Below are 15,003 nucleotides of genomic sequence, written 5' to 3' on the forward strand. Positions count from 1 at the left end.
AACATGAGGCCCCACTAACAAAAAAGTGTCACATATACACATTGATGCACTGTCTACCTGTGTATGTGCCTGAGAGTGTGTCTGACAGAGAGTATCATTGTGTGTGTGAATGTATGTCTCTGTGAGCATGTTTGCGTTTTTGTCTGAGACCCTGTGTATGGGGTAGCTGCTTGAAGTGTGTTGTGTGTATGGGGGGGTGATGGTGAAAGGCGGGTGATGGTGAAAGGGGGGTGATGTGAGTGGCGGGTGATGGTGAAAGGGGGGTGATGGTGAGAGGGAGCGGGGGGATGATGGTGAGAGGGAGCGGGGGGTGTGATGGTGAGAGGGAGCGGGGGGTTGATGGTGAGAGGGAGCGGGGGGTGATGGTAATGTGACAGGGAGCGGGGGGTGATGGTAATGTGAGAGTGAGGGGGGGTAATGTAAAAGTGAGGGGTTAATGTAAGAGTGAGGGGGGTAATGTGAGAGTGAGGGGGTAATGTGAGAGTGAGTGGGGGTAATGTGAGAGTGAGGGGGGGTAATGTGAGAGTGAGGGGGTAATGTGAGAGTGAGAGGGGGTAATGTGAGAGTGAGAGGGGGTAATGTGAGAGTGAGAGGGGGTAATGTGAGAGTGAGAGGGGATGATGTGAGAAGGAGGGGGTGATGGTGAGTGGGGTGAGGCTGAGGGTGGTGACGGAGGGTTATGCTGAGGGTGGTGGGGGTGAGGCTGAGGGTGGTGAGGGGGGTGATGCTGAAGGTGGTGGGGGGAGTGATGCTGAGGGTGGTGGTGATGATGAGGGTGGTGGGGGATGGTGGTGATGATGAGGGTGGTGGGGGGGTGGTGAGGCTGAGGGTGGTGGGGGGGTGGTGAGGCTGAGGGTGGTGGGGGATGAAGCCGAGGGTGGTGGGGGGTGAGGCTGAGGGTGGTGGGGGTAAAGCTGAGGGTGGTGGGGGGTAAAGCTGAGGGTGGTGGGGGGTAAAGCTGAGGGTGGTGGGGGGTAAAGCTGAGGGTGTTGGGGGTGATGGTGAGAGTGGTGGGGGGTGATGGTGGGGGGGTGAGGCTGAGGGGGGGGTGAGGCTGAGGGTGGTGGGGGTGAGGCTGAGGGTGGTGGGGGTGATGGTGGTGGGGGGTGAGGCTGAGGGTGGTGGGGGTGATGGTGAGGGTGGGGAGGGGTGATGGTGGTGGGGGGTGAGGCTGAGGGTGCTGGGGGGTGATGGTGAGAGTGGTGGGGGTGAGGCTGAGGGTGGTGGGGGTGAGGCTGAGGGTGGTGGGGGGTGATGGTGGTGGGGGGTGAGGCTGAGGGTGGTGGGGGGTGAGGCTGAGGGTGGTGGGGGTGATGGTGAGAGTGGTGGGGGGTGATGGTGGGGGGGTGAGGCTGAGGGGGGGGTGAGGCTGAGGGTGGGGGTGAGGCTGAGGGTGGTGGGGGTGAGGCTGAGGGTGGTGGGGGTGATGGTGGTGGGGGGTGAGGCTGAGGGTGGTGGGGGTGATGGTGAGGGTGGGGAGGGGTGATGGTGGTGGGGGGTGAGGCTGAGGGTGCTGGGGGGTGATGGTGAGAGTGGTGGGGGGTGATGGTGAGGGTGGGGACAGGTGATGGTGGGGGGTGAGGCTGAGGATGGTGGGGGTGAGGCCTAGGGTGATGGTGGTGGGGGTGAGGCTGAGGGTGGTGGGGGGTGATGGTGAGGGTGGGGAGGGGTGATGGTGGTGGGGGGTGAGGCTGAGGGTGGTGGGGAGTGATGGTGAGAGTGGTGGGGGGTGATGGTGGGGGGGTGAGGCTGAGGGTGGGGGGGTGAAGCTGAGGGTGGTGGGGGTGAGGCTGAGGGTGGTGGGGGGTGAGGCTGAGGGTGGTGATGGTGGTGGGGGGTTATGGTGGTGGGGGGTGAGGCTGAGGGTGGTGGGGGGTGATGGTGGTGGGGGTTATGGTGGTGGGGGGTGAGGCTGAGGGTGGTGGGGGGTGATGCTGTGTGTGAGGCTGAGGGTGGTGGGGGTGATGGGGAGGGAGAGCCTACCTTTCCCTGGTGGTCCAGTGGGTTCCCTGGTGGTCCGGTGGCCACTGCTTCCGGTTTGCAGCTCCGCATAGCTGCAGACCATGTAATCTCGCGAGATTTCAGAGCGTTGCCGCGGTAACCCGCGGCAACGCTCTGATTGGCCAATTCTCGCGAGTCACATGGTCTGCAGCTCTGCACACTGCGGAGCTGCAGACCAGTGTCTGCGATGGTGGCCGGGCAGCCAGGAGGGGCCTCGCACCCGGCGGCATACCGGGCAAGCCGCCGGGCCCCCTCCTGGTGTCAGGTCCTCGGTCACTGACCGAGGACCTGACACACTCTGCTCACAGGTGGTTTAGGCGGCCGCGAGGCCCCCGCCAGCGCGAGGCCTTAGGCGGCCGCCTAAACCGCCTAATTAGAGAGCCGCCTCTGTTCATACACACACACACTGCACTCATACACACACACACTGCACTCATACACACACACACTGCATTCATACACACACACTGCACTCATACACACACACTGCACTCATACACACAGCATTCTCATACACACACACTGCACTCATACACACTGCATTCATACACACACACTGCATTCATGCACACACACTGCACTCATACACACACACACTGCATTCATACACACACACTGCATTCATACACACACACTTCACTCATACACACACACACTGCACTCATACACACACACAGCATACTCATACACACAGCATTCAAACACACACACAGCATTCATACACACACACAGCATTCATACACACACACTGCACTCATACACACACTGCACTCATACACACACTGCACTCATACACACACTGCACTCATACACACAGCATTCTCATACACACACACACTGCATTCATATACACACACTGCATTCATATACACACACTGCATTCATATACACACTGCACTCATACACACACTGCATTCTCATACACACACACTGCATTCTCATACACACACTGCATTCATTATATACACACACTGTAAATAAATATTCAATTAATATAATTTTTTAAGGATCTAATTTTATTTAGAAATTTACCATCAGCTGCTGCATTTCCCACCCTAGTCTTATACTCGAGTCAATAAGTTTTCCCATTTTTTGGGGGTAAAATTAGGGGCCTCGGCTTATATTCGGGTCGGCTTATACTCGAGTATATACGGTATGTTACTAACTTGCAGATGTGATGTATTTGTTATCTAACACAGATACATATGTGTAAGTGACACTACCATTTATTTAGAATGTATGACTTTGAAAAAAATGGCACATTCTCTCTCTCTCTCTCCTCTGGCATATTCCCATCACTCTTCAAACATGCAACTGTAACCCCGATTCTAAAAAAGCCCAATCTTGACGCTAACTCCCTGTCCAACTAGCGCCCTATCTCACTACTGCCTTTTGCGTCCAAGATCCATGAAAGTTGTGTATGCGAGATTGACAGACTTCGTCGAGTTCAACTCTCTGTTCGATCTGCTTCAATCTGATTTCCACGCTCAACACTCTGTGGAAAGTAACCAATGATCTACTTGCTGCAAACTCTTGTGGCCACTATTCTATCCTAATTCTCCTTGACCTTTCCGTTGCTTTTGACACTGTTGATTATCAACAGCTTCTTCTCATCCTCCATAATCTCGGTCTACTAGATACTGCTCTCTCCTGGTGCTCCTCCCACCTCTCTCAGCGCTCTTTCAGTGTTTCTTTCTCTGGCTCTGCCTCTTCTCCCCAACTACTCTTTGTTGGTGAACCCAGCGTTACAGCCCCCTGGCTTCCGTTCCACTGCGCCTAAGCAGACCTCAGCATTACATAGATACCAAACATTATCTACTTGGCATTTACAGCTTTTACAGCATTTATTAAATGAAAAATAAATCATGATTTCAATAAATTTTCTGCCCTCCAACTGAACCTACTGCAGTGTGTTGTTGGGGACCTGTCCAGTTATTATTTATTTATTATTATTTATAAAATATTTTACCAGGAAAGATACATTGAGATTTCTCTTGTTTTCAAGTATGTCCTGGGTCCACAAATCTGCCAGGACAACTGCCAACTACCCTGTTTGTTTCAGGACAGTACCACTTTTTAAATTACATTGTGACACCAAATCATTAATTTAATTTAGAGTATTGGATAAACGTATATATATAAATTCCAAATTTGCTGTATTAACACCATACCATGCAGTATTAACCATTTATTTTTTTCACTGCAATCAATGTATTCACCTACAGCAATACCGTACAGTGTACTGTATATTTGAAAGCTTACTCTATGGTTGATGGTAGGATAACCCTGGCCCCATACCTGGTAATGATACAAATTGTTTTGTACCGAGGGGCTCCTACTCTTCATTGAAGGCAAATGTATGACATTGCGCTTCTGCAGAGTAGCATCAGAAATGAATTAATGAGAGTCTGTACATTGACATTTGCACATAATTGACATTAGGCAGCCTGGAACTTGTGTTCCAGACTGTCTAATTACGCCTCAATGATGCCTACAGATGTGAAGTATACAGACTCCCGGCCCCATGAAAACTTCAAATCATTGAAATGGTCATGGTGCTTGGAGCAAACAATTAACTCCATATATGGTGCATTCAATTTGCACTGCCACAAATTAAATAATTGCGTTATTTCTCTCTCAGTATTACAATGCGACAGTGTCAAAATCAAGCCAGGGACTTTTGTAGTCCCGACTTGGGGCTCCAGTGCCTGTGTATCTGATCCTAGAAACACCCCTGTGGACCCCCAGATGCTAGAGAGTGTCATGATTTGTATCTGTTTTTAAGGTTAGTGGAGACAATTAAACAAGTCACCCCAGACTATAGATATTATGGCCATTACAAATTGTAAAGTATAGCAAATATTAACCCCTTAAAGATACAGCTCCAGAAGTAAAAGGCCAGCATGAAGGACAATTTTCATCATGTGTCCGTAAGGGGTTAGTGTATGCCACAACACATAAAACGCTATTTTTTTTATGGAAGCCCCTTTTTAATTGTTATATGTCTTTATTTGAAACCAGTTTCTCCTCTCTGTATTTTGTTAAACGTAGAGATCATCTTGCTTTGCTTTGTGTTACTTAACACCACTTTGGCCAGCTCCTATGCACAGTGAAGGTTACACTGGCGTGATCACAATAGATCTTAGGATAAAGGCATTAATGTATGTATTGCAGTCCTGCCAACAGCTTTATTTTGGTGGGTACACTTTACAGTAATCGGAATGATTTAAGAGTTTGACTTTGTTGCATATGGCTACAAAAGGCCCATGAAAAATGCAAGAGGTGTAAGAGCTGCAGAGAAAAAATATATAAGAAAAAATAATAATTTTTACTATTCAATCAGAGTCATGCAATTTGCAATTAAAGAAGCACTATGGATTCATAATTAGCGAAGTGGCATTTTTAATGCACTTAAAAACTAAGGAAAAGCAAAAAATGTGTGTTGGTGCTCCTTACTAGACTTGTGCATTCATAAGCAACTGAATTGCGTGATGATTGTAATTATTTGATACGATGCGGTCATTTTGTTGATTCGGAACAGCTGATGTACGGCTGTTATTGTGAATCATATCGATTTAATTTGTAACCTAATGAATGTAATTCAGTTCCAAATACAAATGGTCAGCTACCAGTCTGGTCTACTAATCAGCCACCTAATTTGATGTCCTTACATATGGCAAGTCCACATAATTGTTATCTAATAAAAAGCTGAAAGGTCAAATTAAGAAAAAACTTTTTCAAACAGCTCTGTCTAGTCAAGATTTCTTTTCCTCAATTTATTGTTTTCTTCTTGTCTCTCAATAGGTTTGTTTTCTTATTTCTTATTTTTCTTAAAATAAATGAAACAATGTAGGGACTATGTTGTCTCATGTATTTTTGCCCACTTGACAAAACATGATCAAGGGTGGAACTTAAAGCAAGCTCTACTTCAAGTTTAATTTTCTCATAGTGCTGACCTGGCTGACTGGCGTCAAACATCACAAGTCTATGCATGGTCAGTTCACCCTGTGACTATTCGATGTGCAGGGTGGACTGACAAAGGGAAGACGAAGGCAGAAACCAAACATGACTGGTAGACATTAGAAGATAGCTGCAGCTGCAATGAAGATCCATCTGTGAAAAAAAGATAAAATAGATGTAAAAATTATGATCTCAGCTAACTTAATGCTTTCCTATAGAGAAGCATTTTGGGGCTAGTGCAAATGACACATTGCATCTCTATGGGGAAGTTTCAGCATCTACATGCTGAGCATTTAGATTACAAATGTTGTTCCTGCAATTTTTGCAGGGCCTCATCCAGGAAGTCCCTCTAGTTGCTGTTCGAGTGACAGCCCCTAGTGGTGGTGGTGTTAGGCAGCAATGTGAACAATGCATTTTCTCAGAAAGAGTAGTGTGTACACTGCACAGACTGCAATCTCTATTTTAAAAAATTCAGACTACACGATTTGGATGAACCCACATTTTTGCCCTTTCTCAAGTCTTCTGTTCACTATACTGTGAGCTGACATACAGGGAGTGCAGAATTATTAGGCAAGTTGTATTTTTGAGGATTAATTTTATTATTGAACAACAACCATGTTCTCAATGAACCCAAAAAACTCAATATCAAAGCTGAATAGTTTGGGAAGTAGTTTTTAGTTTGTTTTTAGTTATAGCTATTTTAGGGGGATATCTGTGTGTGCAGGTGACTATTACTGTGCATAATTATTAGGCAACTTAACAAAAAACAAATATATACCCATTTCAATTATTTATTTTTACCAGTGAAACCAATATAACATCTCAACATTCACAAATATACATTTCTGACATTCAAAAACATAACAAAAACAAATCAGTGACCAATATAGCCACCTTTCTTTGCAAGGACACTCAAAAGCCTGCCATCCATGGATTCTGTCAGTGTTTTGATCTGTTCACCATCAACATTGCGTGCAGCAGCAACCACAGCCTCCCAGACACTGTTCAGAGAGGTGTACTGTTTTCCTTCCTTGTAAATCTCACATTTGATGATGGACCACAGGTTCTCAATGGGGTTCAGATCAGGTGAACAAGGAGGCCATGTCATTAGATTTTCTTCTTTTATACCCTTTCTTGCCAGCCACACTGTGGAGTACTTGGACGCGTGTGATGGAGCATTGTCCTGCATGAAAATCATGTTTTTCTTGAAGGATGCAGACTTCTTCCTGTACCACTGCTTGAAGAAGGTGTCTTCCAGAAACTGGCAGTAGGACTGGGAGTTGAGCTTGACTCCATCCTCAACCCGAAAAGGCCCCACAAGCTCATCTTTGATGATACCAGCCCAAACCAGTACTCCACCTCCACCTTGCTGGCGTCTGAGTCGGACTGGAGCTCTCTGCCCTTTACCAATCCATCCATCTGGCCCATCAAGACTCACTCTCATTTCATCAGTCCATAAAACCTTAGAAAAATCAGTCTTGAGATATTTCTTGGCCCAGTCTTGACGTTTCAGCTTGTGTGTCTTGTTCAGTGGTGGTCGTCTTTCAGCCTTTCTTACCTTGGCCATGTCTCTGAGTATTGCACACCTTGTGCTTTTGGGCACTCCAGTGATGTTGCAGCTCTGAAATATGGCCAAACTGGTGGCAAGTGGCATCTTGGCAGCTGCACGCTTGACTTTTCTCAGTTCATGGGCAGTTATTTTGTGCCTTGGTTTCGCCACACGCTTCTTGCGACCCTGTTGACTATTTTGAATGAAACGCTTGATTGTTCAATGATCACGCTTCAGAAGCTTTGCAATTTTAAGAGTGCTGCATCCCTCTGCAAGATATCTCACTATTTTGGACTTTTCTGAGCCTGTCAAGTCCTTCTTTTGACCCATTTTGCCAAAGGAAAGGAAGTTGCCTAATAATTATGCACACCTGATATAGGGTGTTGATGTAATTAGACCACACCCATTATCATTACAGAGATGCACATCACCTAATATGCTTAATTGGTAGTAGGCTTTCGAGCCTATACAGCTTGGAGTAAGACAACATGCATAAAGAGGATGATGTGGTAAAAATACTCATTTGCCTAATAATTCTGCACTCCCTGTAGGAATTGCATAAATCACACCATATTATCCAAGTTGGGGAAGTGGCATTCTTAGAACAAAAAATTCAGTGATTAGTGATAAGCTGCGGGCAATGAGGCAGGTTTGCATGACTTTCAACACCTAATTTTGAATTGTAACTTTCCCATCATCAGTATTGTTATGAAGGGGGTGAGCTTTGAGTGCAGAGATGATTTTTGGTTTTGTCAAACTTCTCAAACTGTTTCTCAAGAGAAATGGAGTTTGGCATACATAAACTTAATTTGACCTTAACCACTGCAATAAGCTAAAGTAGTTATGATTCATCCACATTTACCAAAGTTATTTACCAAATTTAAGGCCAGATAAGCTGAACTGGAAGATTAGCTGATTTGGGGAATGTATCCAGTTTGGCAACTTTTTCCTTAAATTTTAAATTCACTTTGAAATATTGACAATTCTTACTTTAGTGAATATTCCTGCCAGTGTTCCTTTGTTAGGAGTAATCGGGATTCTGATTTGCTAAAAAATCAGTGCGCCATTTTTAATCACGTTATTCGTGTATGTTTGTTGGCATGGTGCTGCACTGTGCAACCTCCTCCCAGCTGCAGCTCTGAAAGGATACTTAGTGGAGGGTTAGGGGTATGGAAACGTGGTTCTTGTTGGGTGTTAGCTCAGACTCAGGAGAAGATGCATTTTACAGTTTTTCTTGCCCTAGTCCTTAGTGCAGAACATTGAATTCAGTTTTGTGGTTTATGTCCTATTAGTATCTATGATGAAGTGTCTGTAAGTAGTTGTAAAGCATATGTGCTTGTAGTATTAAGTAACAAAATTCCTTTATGTTTTTTTGGTTTTTTTTTCTGCTGATACTAAATACATATTTGCTCATCATTATTTTGCACGATAATTTTTTGTTATTTGGAAGTACTTGAATGTTATATCACATATAACCAGGAGATGGTAGCAAACTCCACACATTCTGCCTTTAATATTAGATTGAGTCCTAAATGACAGCACACATATTCAATACATTTATTTGTTTATATCTTTATATGTGCAATATGTTCCTCTTAACGTATCTAATAGCCCTTTTGATATTTACACTGGTTTGTATTTCATAAATTATTGACAGATCAATTTCTCCTGGTCATAAGCCAGGTCAGTATTCCGACAATGACTTGATCTTGACGCACAAAGACAAATGATTAAGCGCAGTCATAAAAATTTTGACTTATGAAACATTGATCCGTTGGGGGCAGTTTGGATAGCTTTTTTGACTCCTAATTTAGGCCTCAATTTAATAATATTTCTAAATGATTTGTTTCATTCCAAGTGGTTTATATACAAAAATTCCTATAGAGTATTATGGTGATTACCATAGATAAATTGTGTTTTTGTAACAGCAGCAAATCATTTGGAAAGCTTAGGAAATCAAGGCCTTAATTTGCAATCAAATGTTTTATGAGAGTATAAGGGAGAGAGAGCTAGGCTAGTCCAGTGTGTTGTTTGTATATTCCATCTTTTATATTCCATCTAAAGATTCCATCTTTATTATATCTGTGTAAACAATATGCTTCCTGTGTGTAAAAAAAATCTCTAAAAGAGAAAGAAAGAAAAAAAAAATACATGTGCATAGCTATACTTAACCCCTTCTCAACATTAGAATGTTCCATGCCATCCTACACAGAGTGGACTTGAATTCCTTTAGGACGTTGTGAGCGGGGTTACCTGGAGCTTTCAGTTATCAACTCCCCTCTGTCAGCAGGGGCATTTTAGTGGTCCTAAACTTTTTGATGCGTTGCATGCAAGCAGCTCTGTAAATAGGCATTTAAATGTCTTTAAATAATGATCCGGGTTAAATCCCTGCCCACACCTGGAAACCCAATATCAATGAATACCTGTGAAGGCCCCAGACTGACTGATCAGCAATAAGCAGCGCTTGAAGTCAGCTCTGCTTAGAATCTTTTAAAGTACCATTATCGGCACTCAGACCACTTCATCTCATTGAATTGGTCTGGGTGCAGTACCTGTCCCCCCCTTTGAAACTGCAATGTTTTTATATTGCAGGGCTTCAGACTGCCTTTAGTGGCTGTCTACCAGTCAGCCACTCAAGGTGCTTCCTACTGTTTGACGGAATTTAACACTTTGCGTCCAGCGTCCTGAAAATCCCCATAGGTGCCAATGCTTTCCTATGGAGAATATCTAATGCACGCAGTTGTCCCCTGTCCACAAATAATTGTCATTATTGTTGGACTTCGACTGAGAAGCAGGATCTATTCATAATTATGTTGAATGTAATATTGAAAATAGCTAGTAGATGGCAGTCAGGGAAAACTATCTACTGTTTTAACTAGTAAAATCTTTTCTAATCTCAGAATTGATATCAGCTGAGGGTTTCCTTAGGTTTGGGGCAGTGGCGGAACTACCGCGGTCGCAGCTGCAACCGGGCCAGTCACTTCAGGGGGCCCGGCCACCCTGCAACCGCGGGTCCTGGGCCCGATCACCCTGCAACCGCGGGTCCTTGGCCCGCGCAGTGCAACCGCCGGGGCCACATTGAAGGGGCCCATTGGGTGGCCGATGATGTCAGAGGCTGGGAGGAAGTGACTGCCCACTGGAAGCCGCGTGGGAGGAAGGAGAGGGAGTCAGAGTGGGAACTCTGACTCCCATCAGCCTGAGCCACCACTGGACCCCCAGGGAAAGGTATGTGAGTGTATGTCTGTGTGTGTCTATGTGTGTGTGTGTGTATGTGTCTGTATGTGTGTGTATGTCTGTCTGTATGTCTGTGTGTGTCTGTATGTATGTGTGTGTGTGTCTGTATGTATGTGTGTGTATGTCTGTATGTGTGTGTGTCTGTGTGTGTATGTCTGTGTGTGTGTATGTCTGTCTGTGTGTATGTGTGTGTGCCTGTATGTGTATCTATGTGTCTATGTGTGTGTCTACATGTGTATCTGTTTGCATGTGTGTGGTGGGAGGGGGTAACATATGGGAGGGGGACGATAGACGTATGGGAGGAGGATGCCAGGGGGGTGGGGTGGTTAACGTAGGGGGGGTCCCCAGGGCAATTTTCGCACATGGGCCCTGTGGTTTCTAGTTACTCCTCTGGGTTAGGGTTAGATTAAAGGTAGGGGTAGTGTTAATGCTGGGTTTGGTTTCATGCTGTTTTACGGTTTGGGATAGTGTCTGGTTAATGTTAAGGGTAAGATTAGGTAAGGCATACGGTGGGAGTTAATGTAAGCTTTGGGTAAGAGGTATATATAGTATATTAAATAAAAGTCAATTCTGACCTTTAGACCTATCTGTTAAAAACAATATATAATATATACACAGGCCTATGTAATATGTCCCTTAAAAGCAATCTATAATATGTCATGTGACAGGTCCACTTTGAGTTTGTAGTTTGAGGAAGGAAAAGGTTGGACACATTATATTCTTCCCTGATCAGACTTGCTGCCTTATTTTGTAAATTGTGGCTGCCGTTTCTGCCAGGAGTTGTGTTATTCCTTCGATAACTACAGGTGTAGATGGATTTCTATGACAAGTACAGTTGATATCAATAGGAGAGGCCCTTCAACAAAAGTTTAGTTTACTTGCAATGGAGCTTCCTTGACCTAAACAATTAGACTGAAATAGAGCTGTCCCTACTTAATTTTCAGTATAACTTTTATATTCTTTATTTATGACTTAAAATGTGACAGGCAATAGTCATGGCAATTTTTTAATTTTCAAAATTAGGGCTATATACATAAATAAAAGGAGGACTTCAAGACACCTTACTGTCCCATTAGGTCTACTAAGGTCATCACACTATGATACAGGAGGATGATTTTATACACGAACCCCTTGAGCTCATTTAAAAAAAAAAAATCAAAACATTTTTTTAATAGTATTCATGTGGCTGGGGGTTCTTAGCCAATAGGCAGCCATTTTTCATAAATGGTTAACATTGAAAACTGGAAAATGGTCCACTTTAGTTATCTGCCATGTTTACTGAATTGGGACCTGTGTCCTACTGTTTTGTTATTTCTTGGGGGTAAACATGAGAGCATTTTTCAGTCGGCACTGCGATTCTGCAGGGCTCTGTACATAGTCAGGCATAGTTGACACAACCTGTTCAGTAGCCACAACCCATATACCAGTGATCATGTCCCATCATTCAGAAAGCTCAGGGGAGAAAGTTAAGCTTTAAATACATCCGTTAGAACTAAAATATAGACATAAATCAGTGCTTGCGTTTGCTTGTGTCAGTTTAGTGACAGAGTGCAGTATGTCGACTTTCTCTCATTTGCATGCTAATGGAATAATTTGCATACAGCTGTGTCTAATTTGCATAGGCAAGATTTTCACGGAAATCCACTATCTGTACAGATGGTCCCTTAGGAGTCATTCAGTCTGGTTCATACATCATGGATGTGATGCGCTTTTGTTTATAAAATGTAAGTGCCGAAAGCAAGATTAGAAATGTGGTCAGATTTTCTGACATTACCAGGCAAACTGTTGCTTTTTATGTGCATCATTACTAAGATTATTTACATATTACAAATGCTGTTTAGAGTTCAGATTTATTAAAATAACAAACCATGTAGTACTCAAGGATTGTTTTAAACAAGACAAACACGCATATATATATATATATATATATATATATATATATATATATATATATATATATATATATTAAGGGACACTCTCACCCCCAAAACAATTTAAAGGAACACTATATAGCATTATGAATAAAAATGTGTATTCCTAACGCTACACTGCCCTAGTCAGGGTAGGTGAAGAGGTCCCAGCTGCCATGGTTAAAAAGGGGAGTTTATTTACCCTTTCTCCCTCGCAGCAATGGTATCTATCATGCTGCACCACCTATTTGGCTGAAATCTATGATCTAAGCCAATACAATGCTTTCCCATAGGAATGCATTAGAAGACTAGTGTGCAAGCGTAGCAAAACGCTGTGCTGCGCTAATAAGATGGTCTCTATGACACCATCTGATTGAAATAGTGTTGTTATACTCAACTATTTTGACGGAGGGGCAATTAGTGGTAGTATGACAGCCACAAGAAGCAGGCAAGATTGTAAGCCCCCCTTATCAACCTGTTGTTCCTGTAATATTTTGTAATTGTCTCTTTTATTGTTAAATTCCCCCCCCATCTATAACATTGTAAAGAGCTTTGAAATATGTTGACGCTATATAAATGTCAATAATAGTAGTAATAATAAGAATAATAATAAGAATAATAATAATTCATCAGTGAAAACACTGCCGTTCTTGCAGAATGTGACGTTTTCCGCAGCAGATTTAACACAAGGGAGACATGGCACCCGAACACTTTATTGAGATGAGGCCTGGCTGCCTATAGTGTTTTTAAGCTTATTTAGGTTGTTATGAGGGTCATAACAGGGTCATTATGTGTGTACCATTTTTATCAATGGGCCATGTGGCTATCCCTTCTGCCTACTGCAGAGCAGATAGGAACGCAATCTATAAGGCAGTATCACAAGAACCCCAAATCTTCTAAATATTAGAAGAAGCCCAGACACTGATACCATCATAATATCCTAGATAAACTCAGGTCATGATGTGGAGTGTTCCTTTAGTTACATGTGGCTATGTATAGTTTCTTTGTTATACGTGTTTCAGCAAATATTCTTGTTTGTAGTAGTAAAGCTTTATTATGCTTCTTGAAAGTGTGGATTGGCTTAAAGGAACACTATAGTCACCTAAATTACTTTAGCTAAATAAAGCAGTTTTAGTGTATAGATCATTCCCCTGCAATTTCACTGCTCAATTCACTGTCATTTAGGAGTTAAATCACTTTGTTTCTGTTTATGCAGCCCTAGCCACACCTCCCCTGGCTATGATTGATAGAGCCTGCATGAAAAAAAAAAACTGGTTTCACTTTCAAACAGATGTAATTTACCTTAAATAATTGTATCTCAATCTCTAAATTGAACTTTAATCACATACAGGAGGCTCTTGCAGGGTCTAGCAAGCTATTAACATAGCAGGGGATAAGAAAATCTTAATTAAACAGAACTTGCAATAAAGAAAGTCTAAATAGGGCTCTCTTTACAGGAAGTGTTTATGGAAGGCTGTGCAAGTCACATGCAGGGAGGTGTGACTAGGGTTCATAAACAAAGGGATTTAACTCCTAAATGGCAGAGGATTGAGCAGTGAGGCTGCATGGGCATGTTCTATACACCAAAACTGCTTCGTTAAGCTAAAGTTGTTCAGGTGACTATAGTGTCCCTTTAATCGTTTCCACTCTGTCAAAAATAAATGTTTCAGCTAAGCAACTGTCCTTTTGCCTGTCCCTATCTATAGAGGTGCGTTAAAGAATAACATGTGTTGAGTGCTAACATTCTATCCTTGTTTTCTTTCTGCACAAGAGAATGTCCTCATCATCATAGCAGCCATCCACTATGTAATGACATAATTTTATGTAATTTCCTACAATTGGTTGGATTCCGGTTTAAATTTCCCAGAAACCTTACGGCTAAAACTCAGATGATTAATTATTGTGTCAATTTGATCACATTTTCTGTGTAAGTGACAAATCGAAAGGCTGCAGGCTGCTTTGGTGAACACGCTGATTGTATTAATTCATGGTTGTATAAGTTAATATTCACATCACAATAGCAACTAGATAATAGTACAACTGTAGAATTCTCAGCTGATCAAATATGTTATTAAGATAGTGACTTATAATGTCTGTTAACCTTTGATTGTCGTTGCAGCAGTTACATTTCAACATGTCATTTGTAGGGATATTTGCTTTAGCTTTAGAAAATTATAGATTTGATATTTGGAAACAGATGTAAAATATTTGATGTATTTGAAAAGACTAATCTCTGTAATTGCATTGGAATTATTAAAATGAACATCTGAGGAGAATTGGCTGGGGATAAAATAGAAAAATGCTCTGGCTCAGCTATTTCCCACTATATTTGCCAAATATAAAAGATTT

General features: G+C 42.9%; 1 protein-coding gene across 1 annotated transcript in view; it reads left to right on the forward strand.

The window, feature by feature from the left end:
- SYN2 (synapsin II) overlaps positions 1–15,003 on the forward strand; it is a 341,342-nt gene that overhangs the window by 89,680 nt on the left and 236,659 nt on the right. The window lies entirely within an intron of this gene.

The sequence above is a fragment of the Pelobates fuscus genome, chromosome 7, assembly GCF_036172605.1.
Source record: "Pelobates fuscus isolate aPelFus1 chromosome 7, aPelFus1.pri, whole genome shotgun sequence".
In the NCBI taxonomy this organism is placed as follows: domain Eukaryota; kingdom Metazoa; phylum Chordata; class Amphibia; order Anura; family Pelobatidae; genus Pelobates; species Pelobates fuscus.